Here is a 20,599-nt window from a genome sequence, read left to right on the forward strand (position 1 = left end):
TAATACGTTACCCGAATGGTAACGTATTACGCTAACATCTTTGACTGTACCATCACTTAACATCACTAGCACGGCTAGCATAGGGAAAAGACAATCATTATAAATCCCGATTATATCCAAAAGGAAAAAAAACAACATGTCCATCTGCCAAGGCAAGGCAATATGGAATAGGAAAATTACCCCCGTTTATTATTCATCATCATCATCGTCTCAATCCATTACCAGCCCACTACGCACGGGTCAAATTCCACAATGAAAAGGGGTTGATTATTTTTTACGTTTAATTTTAAACCAATATTATCAGGATATTATTGCCTGATTAAAGTTGATAAAGTTGAGGGAGGAAAGGGGAGGGAGGTAAAATTCTGCCCTCTTCTTGGGGAAAAAAAATGTCTACTGCCATGAGATTGCAGTCTAGGCCTTACTTAAAAAAATTAAAGAAAACCACGAGATCAAACGTGTCAAACCACTGTACTGCTTCTTTATACTGTGGTAGTGCCTACTCATTAAATTAATTGGTTACGTAAAACACGCGTACCCACTCCCTTAATGAAATCGAGGCGGCCTAACAAGTCTGTTGTTATTTACCAATTACGTTACGCGATACATAAGTAAGTGTAAGTTTCCGCTCCTGCGTAATTAATGAAGACTTTCAAACACCCAAGTGCTGAGTTATATCAGTTGGATTATCCTTTACACATCCAGGCGAACATAGGTGGGAACTTTAGTAAGTTACAACTACCTCCTGGTAAGTCTACTAAGCCCTTAAGATGAAACGATTGGATTATATCCCCGAATAAGTGTACAGGAACAGCAACGTACTCGTATGTCAAGTCTTGTATTTCCGAGTTAATTTCTTTATGAATTTAAAACTGCTGCATCGTTTGTACATCTTAACAAGGGCAAGAGGGCGTAGAGGGCGTTACGAGGAATTTATTCGTCGTAGAGCCCTCTACGCCTACTCCCTATCAAGGAGCGGTAAAAATCAGAATTTTTCCACTTTATTTAGTTGCTCTGCGAGCTGTGTGCCCAACAGATTTTGCCAATCAATAGTTTTAAACCTGCATTGAGGGATTGGCAAAAATAATTTTTTCAGTCAAGGAGTTTTTAGTGCATAAAACTTATTTATATTCGTATTTATAAACCCGAAAGTTGTGTTAATTTGTTACCTATCTTCGGCATTCTTTATTTTGTACTTTGATAAATTTTGCTTGCATCCTAGAAATGTACATACGATACTTTTTATCCCTTACGTTTTTCGTAGGATTACAACCCCGGACGAAGTCAACGAAGTGGCAACAGCTGATTGTTCATATCTATACTTATAAAATCTAAATTTAATATATTTTGAAAATTTTTACCAGGGGTTGCTTTATAATCGATACTAAGTCCAAAACAGATTTTTATTTAATTTTTGGCTGTCTTTCTTGCTGTCTATCTGTCTGTCTGTCCAGACAGAACAGATCAGAGCATCACGTGAAAACTACTGAACGGATCTAAATAAAATTTGGTATAGTAGTAGGTGATATTCCGGGTCAACATATACGATAATTTTTATCCCAAAATTGGTAAAACGTTCTTGCCAAGGCACGGAACCATCAGTGCGCGAGTGTTACACTCGTCCGAGTCACTTGCCAGGTTTTTTTTGTTATTGTTTTTTTTATTTGTTTTTTAATTGAACCAAAATAATAACCATAGAATTCCTTAAAACACCTTTTTTATACGAGACTTATTAATGGAATTCACGGTAAGAAGGTACACCCAAAAAATAAAAGTTAAGAGTTTATATATATCCCTATAGTTATAAACTCTTGACTTTTTTTTATTACAGCTTAAAATTAGGTTCGTTTCTTCTTAGCGAATACGCACATCAGTCAGTTTATTAGATGACTGATCTATTCCTTCGCCTCGTCGTTTGTCTTAGTCGTCTTGTAATCTCTAAGCGAACTCAAGTATCCTAGAAAGGTTGAAGGGCTGATAGTACTAATTTAGTTGAATGAAAGGCCTAATCTTAACTTAATTGTCAGGTCCAACATTCGTTTTGTTCATTCGACATTGAAGAATAGTAAAAACCATCGATATGAATAAACAGATATGGCCCCGCACAAAAAAAGCAGTGCCATCTGTTAGAATACTCATGAACTACAACGGACCACGAATTAATTTAGCCACTTCGTATTTTAGTCATTAAGAAAATATGGCTTATCCTTGTCAGAACGGTTATACGAAAAAAGCTATAGACAGATCAGGGATCGCTTATTGTATTTAGTTTTCATTACCTCCCTGGCGCAACGGTGAGCGCTGTGAATTTAAGCAGGAGGTCCCGTATTCGATTCCCGGCAGGGGAAATTTGAGAATTTATAATTTCAGAATTTTCTCAAGTCTGGTCTGATAGGAGGCATTGGCCGTGGATAGTTACCTACCTGCGAAGACGTGCCGCTAAGCGATTTAGTGTTACGGTGCGATGTCGCTTGGAAACCGATTAGGGGTATGACTACCATACTCCCTAACAAGTTAACCCGCTTCTATCTTAGACAACATCATCACTTACCACCAGGTGAGATTGCAGTCAAGGGCTAACTTGTAGTGGAATAATAATAAAAAAAGTTGAACTACTGTACTGCTATGCTCCCGCCTGGTAATCTTTTCACGTTTTCGCACCAATAAATCGGTGCCATGTTTTGTGTTCATTGACCATGTCCGGGATGGATAAGCAGCAATTTAAAATATATCTATGGTAATAGCACTAATTAGCAACAATAGTTTTTATCATCATCGTCACTATCCTCACCCTAATAATATTTCACCCAATGTCTGATTAAAAAGCTAGACCCTCCACGTAATGCTGGTTGGCGGACAACTCGTAGTACCACTTTGTAAGTTCGTTCAAATAACTTCTCGTAGAGTACACAGCTTTTTATTTAGCCACAGACGACCATTCTACAAAGACTTATAATTTTATTAGAAAATGAAGTTTGCGGCAACTTAATTTGCACCGCGCGGTCACAGCGCATAGTTTCATATTTTTTGCACGAACTATACTGTCAAAGTAAATTGCTTTCATTTAGCCAGGTCTTCTCAACTTCCTTACACATAAAAATAAAATATATTGTGGTGATGTAAACGTATTCAATTATAACTTTTACTTCGTCTTCGTCTTTTACTAAATCACTTGAATTATATGATTTCGGAAGAAAATCTAAAACCAACTTTACTGTACGTATTTATTATTAAGGTACAAATATAAAATTAGTAACGCAATTTTGTCTATATCAGCTTAATGGCACCAATTACCGGCCCACTACAAGGCACGGGTTCCAAAAAGAGAAGGGTTCCGCGATGGCCAAGTGCGGATTGATGGACTCCACACACTTTTGATAACGTTATGGAGAATTCTCAGGCATTCAGGTTACCTCACGAAGTTTTCCTTCACCGTTGAAACAAGTGATATTCTATTTGCTAATAATGCTTAGAAAAGTTAGAGGTGCGTACTGGGATGCGAACTCGGACCCTTGAAATTGAAGTCGAAGTCCTACCCACTGGGCTATCACTCCTTCACTTTGATTGAGATTGTAAATCTACCTATAGAACTGATTGATATCACGAAAGGTTATGCCACCTGAGATGGTAGCTAGCTACCCTGTTAGAGGTAAGTGCTGTTAATGTAACGGTAATCAATATAACTGCCATACCCCTCGTTATTTACGCTACATACTACCGTATCCCAGGGACCAGAGCGGTGAACTTTATTATTTATTAGGGAGGATTTCATTACATATGACGTGTACTTTTGACACGGTGACCATGATCGAATCCTGGTCTTTTTATTGCGGGTGGCTGTGGTATTTACAGGCTTATTTGGTTACGCGAGCGGCTGACAAAGGAGAAGGGGGATGTATCATCAATCACGCGCGTGACAAGCAGAATCTTTGTTGTCGTTTCGCATCCCTTTGACCCTGTAACCGATACTGATTTTCACATAAAAATATTGGTAAATAAAAGTCCTTTCCAACGTTCCATGAGATCCACGTTGAATGAGAACCCTTCTACATTTAAGGAACTTAAATATTTTAATACGTGCCCAAGAATTATATTTTTTATTTCCACAAAACGCGTCACAATTTTTGTGTGCTATAATATATAATATTTCTGATTGTAAATAAAGAGAGAGCCTTATTTACTGTTAGCTTTCGAAATACCGACGAAAATCATATTTTCATTTATTAATCTTACTAAGATTCATCTAATGATCGCAGAAAAATATTGTAACACAGCGAGTGCTAAATTGAAATGTACGCGGGAAATGTATATTTATCGGCCTTTATGATAGTATAGATATATTTGATGTGTTGCCATACCGGCTGGGTAAAATCGACACTAAACGTAACATAGGCAAGGGTTTTGTTTGAAGGCCGTCGGTACACAAAAGTTTTGCAGCTATTTGTGTTCCACTTTGAGCTGCAATCTTCGGCAGCGAACCGTTTTATATTTAAGTATTTCTTTCGCAATCCTATCTTATAATATCTTCATCATATTATCAAATCATTTTAATAATTTTAAAACATTATTCAATTCACATTTACATTCATATTTAGGTTGTATCACCCACAACCGCACGGTGTGGCGCAGGAATATTAGGAGGGCTGACCCCAAATGAATTGGAATAATAGCCAGGAGAAACAAGAAGATCATATTTAGGTTTTATCAAACAACGGGATTTTTTTATCCAAACTAAACTATCCAACCACATGACAACAGAAAGTTTCAGTGCTCACCTACCATTTTAATTATGAAATGTACTCAATTGTATTTCATATAGAAAATTAGCAAAATCAAAATTTCAGTTTAATCAGAAACTAAATTAGTACACACAAGTAGATATATACTGGACGTATCTTTTTGAAGTTATACTTCTTTTGGCGCGTTAACCACAACCGTCAAACACAGTCACAAAAAACCGACACTCTGCAGTTAGCTATAAGGTTTGACAGTGTACAATTTAAATTGTCAAAGACTGCGGGCTCATTCCGGTAATATAAATTGATTTAATTGTACAAAAATCTCAAATGTTAATGTTGAGTGAAACTTGGCTGTCCAATAATGAGATAACTAGATAATGCGTTATAATGAACTTTCAATGTATTTTATATTGTTATAGTTGTAAAAATATAATAGGCCCGTTTTGACATTTGTGCAAGACCATAGAATGTAACTTGGAACGAAACTGAAAGAAACAATAAAATAAAAATCAATAACATACAGTGTTTAAAAAAATACGTAAATTTTTTTGGGACGTTAAATAATATGAAAGAATATATCGCGAGTATTCTTTTTGCGCTTACTTTATAGTAGCAGGCAATTTATAATTCTTGCGAAACGTTCCGAAAACAGTTACGTTCTCAGTCTTTTTTTTTTTATACTAGAGCTGTAACCATTTTTTTACTGAATATCGAAATTAAATATTGTGTAGTTATCTTTACTGCAAAGAATGAGCTTGGTTCTCAAAATGGGTTCCAAATAATGAGTCTGAGTTGATGTATCTGACCAAGCGGCACATGACTGAAGCGTCCCCGCGCGCACTGCGCAGTTTTTCGTTCCTCATCTTGTAAAGTTGACTGTGCGCTCGTTTAAGTTTGATATATATTGTTTACTATTACGTTAACTATGGCTCTTCTATTTTGGACATTAATTTAAACATAGTGATTTGACTCGATTTTTGTGTTTGTTGTTATATAGTACTAACTCTGTTTCAACATGTTGAAAAGTGGACGTATAATCAACAGCCAGTCACGCGTATTGGTTGTGAAGTTAAAGGAATACTTTGAACGAACGAACACTTTACAATACATAATAATATCAATCAAGTACTGATACAAACTTGAATTGATTTATCGTGAGTATCGAGTCCCGAGTCTTATGGTACCATAACTAGTTACGTCGCGATGACAAATGTCAAAACGGGCCTATTACATTTTTACGACTATAGTGTAGTTTTTTCTAAAAACTTAGAATAAGGCAAAAAATAAATTTTTGAATAGATTTTTATCTTGTTACGCCAAATAAGTATAACTTCTAACGCGTGTACATAAGTACACACACGTTTTTTTTTTCCTTATTCGTAGGAAGAAGCTTTACCCTCCGAAAGATACGGAGGCCTTGTTATTTCCGTTTATCTTTATAAATATTTTATTCTTGTGTATTATACATCTATTAAGTTAACATATTCTATAATATATAAAAACTATAAATGTATATTATAGACATATCATCATCATCATTATTTTGTCAATTACGATGGTTTATTTGTTACAATTTAATTCAATTTAATTTTCTTACCGAAAATAGGACAGCTTGTTAAATTAGTACCGCAGATTCTGATTGAGTCGGATCACATTTGGGCTTTTCTCAGTTAAAACTTGTGGAGAGAACAGAGACTCACAAAACCTCAATGCCCGGTAAAATTTTGTACCAGAGATGGTGTCAAATAGATTTTTCGCAAGACGTCTTTTGAGCGGTGCCCAGTGGGTAGGAACTCGACTTGACTTACGGGGGGGCCGAGTCCGAATTTCAGAAAGCACCTCCAACTTTTAGGAAGGAGGAAACCTGCATGCCTGAGAGTTTCACATAATGTTCTCAAAGGTGTGTGGAGTCAACCAATCCGCACTGGGCTAGCATGGTGGACTACAACCTTAACCCCTTCTCACTGTGGGAGAAGACCCGTGCGCTGTAGTGGGTCGGTAATGGGTTGATATGATAATGATGGTGGTGATTGCCACCTCACTCGGGAAAACAACTTGGTAACGACATTTTTTACCAGATTTTTAAAGAGGTACTTAACTCTAATGATTCTTTTATAAAGGTTCAATATATAGTATATAGAAGAAGCGTCGAGGTCACGGGCCATCTTTTACTACGACCGTTCATGACAAAACAATGCGATCAACTTAAGTTACCTAGTATAAAAATACGTCACTACGCTAACTTTTACGCTAGCCAGGTTTATTAACTCAAAGAGTTACAATAAGGGTTCCGAGACCCAAAAGTAAGTTTCCAGGTAAACGTGACGAAGAGGTTTCACTACATTATCAATTTAGTACGAATTAGTTAATCAGTAGTCTAAGGAAATTGCACCGTCAATACTAAATGATAGATGTACGAAAATTAACATGACGACGCCGATGATGAGATGTCATGTTAATTAAACTACCTGCACTTTGGCCTGAGAGACTAGTCGAGTCCTAGGTTTATTTTATACTAATATACTAATACGAGGTGTGAGAATAGTGTGGTGAACAACCAGGCAGACAAATGACTTCAAACGAGTCCCAGATAACCGCTGGCCAGATAACCCATGGCATTTGGAACTTCCTACATGACCTACGTCCAGCAGCTAAAAATTTTTGTGTCAGAAAGTACCTAATTACCTAAATCTTATACTTAATATATAAAGCAGAAGAGATTGTTTGTTTGCGCGCGCTAATCTCAGGCACTACTGGTCCAATTCGAAAAATTATTTCTTAATCTCTAATCTTTATAAAAATGCAAAAATGTAAGCTAAAGTAGCAAAATGTAGCAATGACAATACAATTCATTACTTGACGTGCGCTGAGAAAACTATGATATATACATAAAAAATACAAAATTCATGTCGCAATAGCAGCTTTTGAGTTCGTAAGTTTTATTGGATCGCCGCGCCAGTAGTAACGAAAGTGGTTAACATTTGTATCGCAGTATTAATTATTAATCATCAAGGACATTGATATAGCAATAAAATATTTTTTAATCGGACATTGAATTCATAAGGTACCTACCTCTAAATTAAAGTTCAAGAAAAAGTTATTTTCAAAAACTACAAATTATTTTTGTACAACAATACAAAACTAAAAAAAAATTTAATACTTTTTGAAGAATACGTATCATAGAATCTCCTCTCTTAATTTAACGGTTAGTATTCGTCGTTTGTGATAAAAGCTGACCCCGACGTGTACTTAATTCTTCAAAGTGGGTCCTTTTCCTTTACTGTCTCCAGTTAACACTGTTTACCCAGCACAATCGACTATTTTTTGCTGCTGCTACAGCCACACATGTCTCAAGCAAACTGTTACTACGGGATGCTTTAAAAATAAAAACAAGCGGGGACAAAGTTGCGGGCAATTAACTCGTAATATCAAATATTCACCCAAGATTATTCATGAACTATAAATATTCCTTTTAACTTAGATATACATTTAATATGTCGCTTAGGGTCATGTGCCTAATAGTTTGGTAAGCCTGGATGTCTTCCGAGATTACCGGTTAAACCAACGCTTTAAGGCATGGCAGAGACAGAGATTCGGTGTTCACAATGAGACAAGCGATAAATCCAAACTACAAGGACGCAAACCTCTACACTATATGTACGAAACCCTTTAACGCCATATACAACCAACGGAATCATAATTATTAATGTAAGTTGCTTATTGTGTGTGTGTGCACTGTGTCATCTACCCCTGAATCCTGAAAGTCATATTTGTATATAATATATACAAATAAGTATTTGTATATAATATAGACAAATAAGTTCGCTTTCCTTAATAATACTAATGAAAGGTTAAGTTTAATCCCATTTGAAACATAAGAGTCTCCGGAATTAATACTATTGTGGCTTCAGTCAATAAAATTTATACACCATAGACACTCGTATTATAGAGCCATACATACAGCGCTAAAATTTCGTCAATCAATTGGAGACAAAAACAAAATGACAATTGTCAGCAGCTTCTCCAATTGTAACAATACAGGTCAGAGATTCCACTACGTTGACGTTGGTAGAATTATTGCGGACCAAGCCGCAGTACAAAGGGCCATAAAGAAAGAAAGAAGAATACGGGTCAGTGTCGTTGCCGCTTTACAATACTACGGATATGAATGGGAAATACATTATACTCGTACCACGTGACATAACATTATTTTAATCGTCTATATCGATAGTAACCTTGGCTAAATCTGCAGACTATTTTTATTGACTATTCAGTACTAAGCCATCAAAAATGTGTACCACAAACTATTCATAGAGCACGCGAAAAACACAGATCTGCAACATTTTATCTTCGGGCTTTGTTATCAAATACCATTATTTCAAGCCGAAATCAGTTCAATAGCTTCAAAGTGTCTCAAACAAAGCAATGAATCTTTCCTCTTAATAATATTAAAATAGAGCCATTATTATTAGTCATTTCCTAAAACGTTTATTATTATCGTTCAAATTTGCGAATTCTCTTGTTGTTCTTTTCCACAAATAGCTTATGAAACGAAAGGGCCTTATCGAAGGTCTATTATTTTCTGTGTAATTAACATAACCTCTATAATATAGATTTGGAATTCGTTTCATATCTACTAGTAGTAGTACTTTTTAGAATTACTTTACGTTGGTTAAAGGCAAAATGCTCGACCAGGGAAGCAGCCCTGGATTGCGCTGGACATATAGAGACAATTTAGATTTAGTGTTCCAGTGCCATGGCGCATATAGGGGTATGACTACCTTACTTCCGGACTGTTTAGCCCGCTACCATCTTAGACTGCATTACTTACCATTAGTTAAGATTGCAAACAAGGTCTAACTTTAAGTGGAATAATAAAATTAAAAATTAAATTATTTTAATAAAAGCTCGCTTTGTGTTTATTGAATAAAAATTGTTTGCAGCAAATGTATAATATATATCGATGGTAATGATCATTAAAAAAATCGTATTCACACACCAAACGTTTGGCAATTTGACATCGTTGACTGAGCTGTCGTTCTTAACTCGTCCTTAATGACTGCTTCGGTGCCTTATCTCAGCAGCTTAGCTCTATACGACAGTCCTTGTCGTCACCGTATCTCGAAGCTTAATGTGTTCGCATCATTACAACGTTTCAGTTGCCTATCCTTATGTAGATATTAGCACGCAGTTAAGATTAACTTATACTTATTACGTAAAGAAAAAGCACGAATTGTTCGACAAATACTCAACAATTGATCATCGTATCCCGTTCGTAGACATGCCCTCTAGCAGAAAAACTTTAATTTATTCTCAAGAAAATAAGCTATTCAATTCCTTCGGTGACTCGTAAAATTGAATTGGAATATAGAATGCTTTATAAGATTGAAATTGATTATATAATCTTCTTGGTTCGCTAAACTTGCTATTTTAAAACAGCTATTTTATTTTAGAGATTCTGGAATGTTTGAATCCGCTCTCTACAATAGAAGCAGCAACGACATAGACATTAGTGCTATTTTTGTATTTACGAACTACACTAAATTGAAAGGTGTAAAAATAGTGCTGTCTTTTTGAGAATGTTTTCCTTAGAAAAGAATAGCACTCTTTTAAGACATGTAAATTTAGATCAGTTATAAGATGTATGTACATCAAAATTGGTACCATGTATAAGTAGATACATACATATTTGTAGCACTATAATATTGTATTTTTTACTGGCTGTTGCCTAGTAACTTCGTTAGGGCTATTTTAGGGTTTTTAAAAATCCCACAGGAATCCCTTATTTTCCCGTCCGTTCTGTCTCCGGGATGCAAGCTATTTCCAAGCAAAATTCACCAAGATAACTCAAGCGTACAACCCATGCATAGGTTATAAATGTTTTTTTTTTTTTTTAATGCTATGGTTAACTTTTACCAGCGCTTTACGGGGATAAATATTATCTTACGTCCACCTACAGGATGTTTTTTTTTAGTAACGATAGGCCAGCGCTTGACGACAATCATGCCCGTTGAAAATCAATGATGAGGTGTACTTTGAAGCACGCTGGCCTAGAAAAAGCCTATTCACTCTTACCTTGAAAGTACTCAAATCATACGTGGCAGGAAACACAGTTGCCGGGAGTGCGTTCCACATCAGAAACGTGGATAAAAAACGTTTCGTGCGTGTTGATGAAATATCAACTGTTCTCTGGTAGAACGGGGAAGGAGGAACAAGATTGTGAAGTTCCTGAGCACACTTACCGAAGTATATCCAATAAAAACCGATAACCAGGCAACATTGCGTCAGTGCTGCAGTGCTATGTAGTTTCGCCTGTGTTATCGATTTGTCACCTATAATCCTCGAGGTGCGACGATCTACCGAATCTATAGCTTCGAGCTGCTACTTGTCAGAGCCACCCCACAGGTAGTAGTCCATGATTGTTCGGACTTGAGCCTTGTACGATGCGAGGCGTTGTCTTGGCGTGAAGTACCGCCTAACCTTATTAAGGATACCAAGTTTTTAGCAGCCACTTTGGCTTTAGACACTTGCCGAAATTGAGATTGGATGAAATGTTGTCACCCAAGAGCTCAATATGGTCGCCCCCCGGAAGGTGGAAGCCAAGGTGAAAGGGCTCCTTTTTCCGAAAAATAAATACGCCTGCGTCTTGGCAGCGTACGCCACATTGTGGCAAGTTTCATCAAGATAGGTAACCAACAAACAGAAACATTTTGGCAGCTATAACATTAGTATGGATGCATCTGAACTATGTTCTCTTTAAATACACGATGAAACGTTAAACAAGAAAAGTCTTCAACTAAAGTTTATGAAGATAAACACACTTTTCACAAATTCCTTTCGTGACTTTTGAAGTTTTTTCGGTATAGCATTGTAACTATTTTATCTTTTAAGTTGAACTTACGCTGAATACAAAACTTCTTAAGAACTGTGTTCAAGCAAAAATATAATTAAAAGACCTTTTTTCAATAGTAAATGTTTTTTTTTTTGTGTTGTAAATCATCATCATCGTCATCATCATTTCAACGTATGGACATCCCAGACTTTGGTCTGGTTTAGGAGTTTCCACAAGCTACTTCATGTGCCGCGTATTTCCAGCGACTCGACTGAAGTCGTCTATCTATAAAGAAGACGACGTACGACAAATATATGCATTCTGGTGAAGCTATATTGGTTTTTGTTTCCTATGGCTTTCCTTATAAGGTCATCCTTCGGGTCAAGTAAAGATAGTCCGAGCATAAATAAGCTCTCCCTAGACCTTTCTGATGAATGAATTCTATATTTAGCCATAATTTTAAGGTATATTATGACACGCAGCCGACAAATTAGGATGTGTAAACCAAACATCAAACATAAGATATCAGCTCCGTCTAGATAATGAATAAAGACTATAAAATATAAAATAGTTATTTTATATTCATACGTCTTTTCTCACACTCTTCACTAGTCGATACACCAACCATGAATCATTGTAAACCATATAAAAAAGATAGTTTAAATTCTAGGATTGTACTGAATATTTATTCTTTTGGTTTTTCCCACAGTAAAAAAAAAGCTTAAGTTAGGTACAAACGTTAGGTTCTACAGCGTATTTCAATAAAATGGTTTTAATGTTAAAACTAGTCGAACTTTATCTGCAGTCTTTCCAAATCCGTTTAAAAGGATTTTATTCTGGAGTATAAGTACTTTTTCGAATCCTACATTTATTGATACTCTTTGTAGAAATAAAATGATACTCTCAACCCCTAATTTGATGGCCTCAATGTCTTTTTAGCATGTTCAATGTACGGATTATAAGTTTCTGGGTTCGACTTGCAGGCCTGGATATCAGGTATTGGGATTTTCTGTCATGCAATTCTAAAAAATAACCCGGAATATATGAGCCTCCTTGACTATCCGTCAACAGCGGACCAGACTAATGCAGGACATGTAAGCGAATGTGACTGGCAAATCCAAATTTGGTTATGAAAATAAAATTGCATAGCCCACAGTGTTACTGGCCAGCTATATTTTATATGGAAAACTTCAGTTGGTTCTTTTTGTTAAAGCGTTTCGTGACGAGGTCTTTAATTCGCCGTTCCTAAAATGTCTTAACGGCCTTATTAACAGAGTGCAGTCCGAAAGAACGCAACAAGTTATCGTTACAACTCTTAAATCCGAATTAGTAAAGCTTCTAACCACGCAAGGTGATGAGTTAAAGTTCATCAATACTGGCATTTGGCAATATCACACTGAAACAGCACTGCTTTCGCACAACACCTGTTGATTTATTTTAATGCATTTAGTCCCAGTGCAACTCTTATATTACTTATTTGCACCTAAAGCGAATGTTATATAAACCAGTGTACTCGACGTTAACGATTTTACATACGTTACGATGTCCTACGAGATGAGAGCGGTTTAACGTACTGTTCCGGACATGAGTAATGACTGTCGACATTAAGACAAGCCATTGACATTAGTTAGAGCTAAGTTTGGTGAGCTAAGCTTGTCGCAACAAAGTAGCTCGATATTACACTGTATGAGTTTTTCATATATCTATATGATATCTAAATTATTACTACGAACGTAATTAACCACCTCTTACATGTAAGTCAGGTCGTGTCGGTCAAATCACATTTTATACGTGCATGAGAGGCCACATTCTAGTAATTAAAACCGTATGAAATACAATCTGTCATGTCTCATGTTGAAACATATCAATGTTATCATAATCATCCTCGATCTATTAAAGACCCACTGTTGGGCAGAAGGCAGCAATAACCCACTATGCTGCTCCAATGCGGGTTGGTGTGCCTTGACGATAACTATCACGTGTTAGTTATAATTACCGGCACGACAGTTGTGATCATTAATACATGCTTAAGACGATAGCTGGGTCAAACTTGATTTTGAAAAAACGATTGCCGTCGCCCTTTTCAAGTATAAAAATATTCCATTGTTTTCTCATCCAGAACTGAGAAAATTATATTTGGCATGAAAATTTATAAAAGATTATCTCTAACATGGTTTCTCTTTCGTTATTTCCCATTATTTTTTATCAAATTTGTCATTGAGTCCTCTGAACATCAGCGGTAAAAACGAAGAATTTTTTAAACTAAAAAATAAATGATAGCGAATTGTTTCCACTAGACTATAATTTTATGAAAATGATTGCTCTAGAGACATTATGCAGGGAGGAATTAGGGGAATACGTTTGTATGGAGAGTCCTGCCTAAAATTTCCTCTTAACTTGCTCTCCGAGGCACGGTGGACACCACCAATTACTACCTCGTAGCTGATAATGAAAATTTCTCGACCGTACTAACTTTATAACTAACTCTACTGAGTTAGGTAAGGTTTTCTATATAGATTCGAATCCAGAAACTCGTGATCCGTAATAAAAGATACTAAATGCTATACCATCGAGGCAGTTGATCAATATTATATTAGTATAAAACACGCAATTGGTATAAATCTTTAGAAAAGCTACCCCCGCTGAATTCAAATAGCTTATACCTTGTCGTTAGCTTATCTTAATGTTTTCCTATTATAATCACGTTTACGAAGTTTCTAATCGCAGTAAGTACAGTAGAGTGTAAGCGTTTAGCTTTTATTAAGTATTATGACGGCTTATAGTTTCTGAGGAGCTCTGATAATATTTACTGTGTTTTTCAAACTTTAATTTAAATTGTTAAGTCACATAGCAGTGGATCTTATGATTTTGGATATTAATATTATAAATGTGAAGGTTTTAATGTTTTTACGTCTGATTTAGCTATTTTACACCGAAAAATTCTTAAGTTCCCGCAGGATAAATTTTAACCGACTCTCAACAATACCTACATCTATGCTTTCTGATTTCTCAGAATGAAGATAGAGTACACTCCAAATTAACACAATTACATACAGAACATTTTAAATAAAATACACTATTCCGAAATTATTCAAAGTACCTGCAGGAACAACGCTCATTCTTTTATATTACTCTCACATTTTTGCAGTCCATGCAAACGATGTGTTTTCTATCGTCAATAATTTATATAATAAGTGTTCAAAAGATTTCTTTAATCTGATATCACATTTACCCCTGTAAATGTGATATCAGATTAAAGAAATCTTGTGATATTTTTGATTGTACCACGCGTCGGAGGAACAAATTTCATCCCAACGGCCTGGATGGCTGTTACTCTTCGACTTGGACAGTCACATAATGTTTTCAACGCAAATAATAAAACCAACTTCCACCTGCGGTTTTCATAATAAGCTTATAATTTTCGGTGTATTATGGGATTATTCAATTGAAACAATTTTATATCTCTTTTAGTTTGAAGGTGTTTTTAATTAGTTAAAGTTTTTTTTTTTAATATTTTAAAGTTTTTTAAAATAAAATACTTAATTAAGTAATTTTGGCAAAACCTGGGAATAGAAACTGAGAGTTATTCATTATTTTCTTTAATATCGCTATATCAAGTTTACAGATCGATAATTATCTTCAACGATTTCACCGCTTTTCATAACTAAAAGCAATTTTCATAAGCATAAACCAGACAGTTTCTCTTCGAGTAATTAACGATTTGCCATCGACAGGCCATCAATCAAGCGCTCTTTTGTGAAATAACTTTTATTTGTTCACGCAAAAATAAGCTATTCAATTCCCTCGGTGACTCGTGAAATTAAGGCAGATGAATCAAAACTCTAATTTCATTTATCAAACTGCATTGTTAATAGTCTATGGTTATTTATTTTTTCATGATCGGTTATATTTTTGTTTGAAACAGTAGTACAATATTAAATCAATGGTTAGAAAAAAATAAAAAATATTAAAACCTGTGTGTGTTATATTTTGATATTTTTTTACATTTCAATTACTAATTTTCATTGATTAATTAACATTTTCTTAAATCCTTACTAGTTAGTGTTATAAACGCAAAACTGTGCATGTCTGTTTGTTTTTTTGGCCTTTCTTTACGCCCTAACTAACCAACCAATCAACATGATTATTGATTTAGTTGAAATGTCGGAGAGTAACATAGACTTTATATTCCATGTAAAAAAAACGGTTCTAACGAGATTAAAAAAACTGTGATAAACGCGGATAAAGAACGCAGGCAACAGCTAGTAGGTTATATTATTTTTTCAAAAACTCACGTATTTTTAACAATGTGAAAATTTATCTCTTTTATCTCCAAAGGTTGCAAAGCCAAAATCTGAAATTAAAGATATTTTCATAAAAATACCACTACCACAATGAATAATCATTGACAAGAAAAAGAGAGTAAGTAGTCACGAGGTACGGAAATTTTGGTACTCGAGTTTGGCTCACACTTGGACGTTTTATATGGCTTTGTGTTAGTTGTTTAAAAGTAGGTAGACTTTACTTTCATTCATTAAGATTATCATGATATTAAGGCTAAGATATAATCAAGCTAAAAGTTTGAATTTGTTTGATAAAGTTCCAGCCTATTTTACCCTGCGGTTAAGATCAAAGAAGCATCACATAAATGTTAAATAACTTCATTCTATAATGAAAATGGGAAATCAAATGAATTACCCACTAAATCTGAATTTCCAGAGACCAAGAAAATCGTGAGGCTTGTCTTTAAGGGATAAAGGATCACTGCCATCTGTCAGAATGAGTGGCTTCCACAAAGAAATGTAGGGCCATTAATACCGGTTCGACCGCCACATTGAGTTCCCCCAGACGTTCTTTGCAATAAACAAAACCATCTCGCCTAGAGCTCACTTCACATACCCTTAAATTACGTTTCATCTCGCTAGTAGTTCATGTCAGTCTTATATTACAGCCGAAACAAGATTTTTGTTCGCAAATGTGTGAATATATTTAAAATTCGTATAGAAATCTATATTTCTATTTTTTTTTAGATACAATCTATCATCAACATGATCTTGTAATGACTGACGGAGGGACATGGAGCCCTTCAAGTGAAAAATAGTGAGCTGAGATTGGAGTAACGTGGAGGAAGTTACTCCAATAGCGGGCTTTAATGATTCTAATCGTAACATAATTAATCATCACAACCATATTAACTATCGGTAACATAATTAATGATCGCTAACATATTATGTTATTGATAATAACCGAAACCATTGGCCACATTCAAACCATTTTCGTTACTCCAAGCTGGTATTAATAATTTCTGGGCTGAAAACCCAAATACCTACTCGTACCCATAAGTACCCAAGTAATTTTTTGATTAGGTTATTTCTAGACTAATGAAGCAGCTGGAGGTCAAATAGTTACCAAGGAGGTAACTATTTGACCAATAAGGCAGCTTTTTAATACAGACGATGATAAATATGACAAAAGGGACTTCGTATGAGAACAACACTGTAGTACTTACTGGTCGGATCTCGCCGCCTCTGGCGTCTCCAGACGTTTCGTGCAATAAACTAGATTATCTCGCCGACCGCTCTCACCACCAAGCCCTCCGTTCAATTTCCCCTACTTTATGAAGATTGCCCGACTTAATGTAATGTCGCAAAATAAAATATTATTAGGCTCGAGAACTAATACCTTTCACTTACATATCTATGTCAGTAAAATTTTATTTGTTACATATCAACGTAATATCACCTAAGAAGTTAGAGTATTTCCACATTATCCAACCTAGTGCACATAAAATGAGTAAGTAACCTTTATCGTTGCGGACAATACTCATAATACATGTTCATAATTTTTTTTTACTTGCGTATTATTTTATTTGCTATATGACACGATATGGTTTTCAACTGCGATCTCACCTCACGGCGAATATTTTTGACTTAAAATAGGGATAAAGGTTCGTTAACGTGTAACAGATAAAGCCGTTTACTGAGCGTAATCGATTACTATACGGAATCGTAGCGGGAGGCTAAATCGTATACGTCTGTCGTAGGATAAATAAACTGAAGTTAATTCTTCGAGCTAAAGAGAGGACCATCGGACGAAAAACGGAAGAACGATGTTGTCTATGTGGTGACGGTATAAAGTTGTGTACCAAATCCAGCCCGTTCATCGTCAGATGGCAGGTTGGACACCTTGGACCTTCAGCCGATAGAAGTTCGACATAACTTCTACACCTCCTCGTGTCTGAATATGAATGTTGATTCCTCGTAGGCCTTCGGCCAAACTACTAAGCAATTGAGTAATTATAACCAAATTAATTTCCGTGTTGGTCTAGTATTTGGTGTTCCTAGGTCCAAGAAGTTAAAATTGTCCATCCCCAGGCCTCAGAGAGTTGTTGGTTATTATCACTAACGTGTGATAATAATCGGTAAAGCCCGCCAACCCGCAATGGTGCAACGTGCTCTGTTAATGAGAAACTCTTACCTATCAAAGAGGAGTGCTGTACCCAAAGTGGGACATCATTAGACTCAGGATAATAATTACGCGAATTGAGTAGTCACAGTCGTAAACCCACGACTGCAACCCGAATGCTGTGCCTGGGGTGCTGTGCCTGGGGTAGGTCGTCAAATTTATCGTATTGGAAAATCTAGAAACTCTGTTAGGGTTAGAAACTTCTAAGTTTAGATAAACTGAGATAAACTCGGAGCAATAATTTATAAAGGCTGAAACTAGAATGAATTAACTTTCCAACTAGACCGAAAAGTTACCAGGGGCGTTAAAACTTTATTACGGTGCACAGATTTTCTCGATTTCAGTTCTTGGATAAGCTTGAGCAAACAAAATGATAAGCAACACTTATGTTAACACTTGTTATTTCACTTGTAATTTCTTCAAATTAGCTTTATTTCTAATTGTGACAGTAAAGTTCCATAAAAACTACAAGAAGCTGACATATTTTATTGAGATTCTAGTAAGCCCATCGAGCAAAAATAAAAATAAAAATGAGCGATTCTGTATAAAAAAGCACTATAGGGCAAATAGTCTTCAAAAAGAGGCAATTGTAGGCACCATTTAAGCTCTGTCTTAGCGCACCTATAAAATTATATTACTCAATTATTATATAATAACATTTTAATCCATCGTGTCTCTTGGAAGATATAATAATTATTTATTTTGTAGAGTACCTTTCAAAGTTTGAATGAAACTACACACGAGTATAAACCCAGCTCAGAAATCAAAATCGATAGCGAGATGGAATTCGCTGACCTGGATGACATATGGAAATTACATAGACCAGAGCAAAGTGATAAAAAAAAATGCCGCAAATATTGTATTCACAAAATATGACGCAACCTGATAAAAAAAATAACTCCGCAAGTATTTTATTCACAAAATATGCTCGGCCCTATAATTTATACTATACTTTTCGTCAGACAAAATACCATGCGTCTTGTCCGAGCATATTTGTCTCAATAGTTGTCTAGTTTATTGTTTTCTCAAAAGGTTTTATTTGTAGAGGACCGTGTGCACACGTAGTAATTGACTGACACTTTATTTATTGACCTGTCCATGTTCACGAAAATATAACAAACGAGTAATACTATGCAACAAGCATAAAAAATCGTCGTCCGTAATTTTCGTCACTTGTGTTTTCTAAAGCATAATAATTAAAATGTATTTTGGAGTATCCTTAAATATAACAGCTGTTATCTGTAACTATTAAAAGCTTTGTCCTGTCTTACTAGGAAATAACCTATAACCCAAACAGCTTAACGTAGAAATATGAAATTTTGATGGACTATTGTGTATTTTTATCCATAAATAATAATATTTTTGTGCGTAACTTGATTTATGTAGACGGACTTTGTCACACCAAAAATACGTAACTCTATAGTTTCAAACGGATGGCGTCCTCGTTAGTAGAAAAAGTCTAGTTTAGGCCATGTTGATAAAGTATTGCGCACGCCTAATTATTATTGGTTCTGTAATCAGCGATACTATAAAAATAAAAAAATAAACTTTCAACAGTCTGTCTGTCTGTTAGCCTGTCTCTATCTGCATTATGTATCTATAATGGTTAAATAAATTAAATAAATGTTTTTCAGGGAAGTATTGAGATGAAATTAGGTTAATATTTGTTCTGACTGCCTATTATACCAACAAACACGGTTTGTCAGGAGTGTAAGCACACTAATAGTATACACTGCTCCGTTTAAATAATAAAGGTAGTATCCATGTTTGCACTTTACCATTAGACATGAATACGAGCAGATAAAAGATAAAGTCGCAGGCTTATGGAACGAGCCCGGAAACTGTAAGCAGTTTATCTAAAACTAAAGCTATTTCACTAAAGTCGAAATATTCCTAACGCTCGGACACCGATACAACTGGGACCGACTAAAGTCTGCAATACACATAAAATCAATTTAGCAAAGCTATTCTAAACCGTTTTGACCCTTAGAAGTGAAGACATAAAAGAACCGAGACTTAGCTCTAGAATGACTTGTTTTCATTTGAGTTACTTTTAATGTCGGTCTTTGAATGTTCAATTTAAATTAGGTGCCTTCTTGATTTATCTTTTTATTCAATATATTCTCTTTGAATTATAAATTTCAGATAAGGTTGTTTTTAGAATATATAGCGTTAACTCTTATTTCCCTCACAGCTAACAATTACTGAAAGATACACTATCTAATAAGATGGCTTTTTCAAACGATGATTAGTCTTTTTCTTTCGCTTATTGTTAATTCATATTATTGTGTCACGAGGAGGTTCTTGTGAAGAACCTAGATTTTAGTTAGTGAAATTTGTAATTATAAAACGAAATAAATAAGATTATTTTCGATGATTTCATTTAGATTTGTATTTATTTTCCTTTTCTCTTTTTTTCAAATAAAAAGCTGGATATAGGGGAAAGCAATTAAATACGGTTCACCTAGAATGACATCTACTGGAACAAAACTTACAGTGATAAATGACTGAATAGGTTACACGTCACAAACGTAGTAATTACTCCGAGTATAATTCTTTGTGG

General features: G+C 35.3%; 1 long non-coding RNA gene across 1 annotated transcript in view; it reads right to left on the reverse strand.

Moving 5' to 3' along the window:
- Positions 1 to 20,599, reverse strand: part of LOC120637206 — an 82,195-nt gene that overhangs the window by 14,483 nt on the left and 47,113 nt on the right. The gene's annotated exons all lie outside the window — the stretch shown is intronic.

This window comes from Pararge aegeria, chromosome 3 (assembly GCF_905163445.1).
Source record: "Pararge aegeria chromosome 3, ilParAegt1.1, whole genome shotgun sequence".
Lineage (NCBI taxonomy): Eukaryota > Metazoa > Arthropoda > Insecta > Lepidoptera > Nymphalidae > Pararge > Pararge aegeria.